Source organism: Tenrec ecaudatus, chromosome 5 (genome assembly GCF_050624435.1).
Source record: "Tenrec ecaudatus isolate mTenEca1 chromosome 5, mTenEca1.hap1, whole genome shotgun sequence".
Lineage (NCBI taxonomy): Eukaryota > Metazoa > Chordata > Mammalia > Afrosoricida > Tenrecidae > Tenrec > Tenrec ecaudatus.
The window spans coordinates 163,620,952-163,623,392 of NC_134534.1; positions in this window are offsets into that span (position 1 = coordinate 163,620,952).

Consider the following 2,441-nt stretch of genomic DNA (forward strand, 5'->3'; position numbering starts at 1 on the left):
ATTTGGATCCTGATAGTTGGGGGCGCGGGGGGGGGCAGGCGGAGGAAGCATTTAGGAACTGGAGGAAAGCAGTATTCTTCATCGGTGCTTTATCGCACCCTGACTGACTCATCTCCTCCCCTAGACCCCTCTGTAAGGGGATCTCCAGTGGCCGACAAATGGGCTTTGAGTCTCCACTCTGCACTCCCCCCTTCATTCACTATGGTGAGATTTTTTTTTCTGATGATGACTTATACCTGATCTCTTTGACACCTCGTGATCACTCAGACTGGTGTGCGTCTTCCACGTGGACTTTGTTGTGTCTGAGCTAGATGGCCGCTTATTTACCTTCAAGCCTTTAAGACCCCAGACGCTATCTCTTTTGATAGCCGGGCACCATCAGCTTTCTTCACCACATTTGCTTATGCACCCGTTTTTCCTCAGCGATCGTATCATGGAGGTGTGTACCCAATTATATGATTTTTTGTTCTTTGATGCCTGATAACTGATCCCTTTAGAACCATGTAATCTCACAGGCTGCTGTGTTCTTCCATGTGGATGTTGTTTCTTCTGAGCTAGATGACCGCTTGCTTATCTTCAAGTCTTTAAGACCCCAGTCGCTATATCTTTTGATAGCTGGGCACCATCAGCTTTCTTCACCACATTTGCTTGTTCACCCACTTTGTCTTCAGCGGTTGTGTTGGGAGTTTGAGCATCATAGAATGCCAATTTAATAGAAGAAAGTATTCATGCATTGAGGGAGTACTTGAGTAGAGGCCCAATGCCCTTTTGCCACCTTAATACTAAACCCATAAATATAGACACATAGATCTATTTCCCCATCTTCATATATATATATATATATATATTTGCATATGTACATGTCTTTGTCTAGACTTCTATAAATGCCCTTTGCCTCCTAGCTCTTTCCTGTATTTCCCTTGCATCTATGGATATTATCATATGTTTTTATCCAGTTTCTTCTCGATGTAGTGTATAGTATTGATGGATTTTCAGATGTTAAACCATCCCTGCATCTCTGGGATGAATCCACCTGGTTGTGGGGGATGGTATGTTTTACATACTTTTGTATTCTATTGGCCTATATTTTGTGAAGGATTTTTGCGTCTATGTTCATTGCAGACATCGGTCTGTATTTCTCTGTACCTGTGGGGTCTTTGCCCTATTTGGGTATCAAAGTTATGCTGGCTTCATAAAATGAGTTTGGGAGTTTGCCATCTTTTCTATGTTATGGAACACTTTGTGGAGGATTGGTATCAACTCTTCCCTGAATGCTTGGTAGAATTCTGCTGTGAAGCCATCTGGCCCGGGGGCTTTTTTTGTTTGTAGGTTCTTGATAACTCTCTTGGTTTCTTCTTTCACTATGGGTTTGTTGAGGTTCTTGACCTCTGTCTGAGATAATCCAGGGAGAGACTTTTTTCCCAAATATTTATCCATGTCTTCCTTGTTTCTGAATTTGTGATTATTCTTTTAATCTCATTGAGGTCTGTTGTTTTTGCCCCTGTTTCATACCTCATCCTGACTATTGATGTTTGCCCTTTTTATCCTTGGTAAGATTTGCCAGCTGCCTATCTATTTGTTGATCCTTTCGTAAAACCAGCTTTTAGTTGCATTTATCTTTTGCATTGTTCTCTTGTCTTCCCACTGGTTTAATTCTGCCCTGATTTTTATTATTTTTCTCTTACTATTGCGGAGGTTGTTCTGCTGGCCCTGTTCTAGTTGTTGAAGGTTTTGTATTAACGTATCTGTTACAAGCCTCTCATCTTTTTTCATATATGCATTTAATGATATCAAGCTACCTCTGATAAGTGCTTTTGCAGTATCCCTTAAGTTTTGATATGTTGTGTTCTTGTTCTCATTAGTTTCTAGAAACTTTCTAATATCCTTTCTGATCTGGGCCTGTTCATCCTCCAATTGGTTGCCCTTGCTTTTCTGGATGCCCTCTTATTAATCTCCAGCTTTATGGCTTGGTGAGCTGAGAAAGACGTCTGGATGATATCTAAGTGTTTGAATTTACTTAGACTTGACTTGTGTCCCAGCATGTGGTCTATTCTTGAAAATGATTCATGTAGGCTTGAGAAGAATGTGCATTTTTAAAATTTGGATGGAAAGCTCTGTAAATGTCTATCAGGCCCTGTTGCCTAATTATATTGTTTAGCTCTATGGTCTCTTTGCTGAGCTTCTTTCCCAGTGATCTGTCTTTCTATGATAGCAGAGTGTTAATGTCACCTACTATGATTGTTGAATCTGTGATTTCTCTTTTCATCTTTTTAATAATTTGATGAAATTTTCCACACCATTATTAGGTGGGTAAATATTCAATATGCTAACTGCTTCTTGGTTTACTGAGTCTTTGAGCATTATGTAGTGTCCTTCCTTGTCTCTTTTTCCAGTTTGGACCTTGAGGTCCGTTTTCTTGGAGATTAAGTTAGCCACCCCTG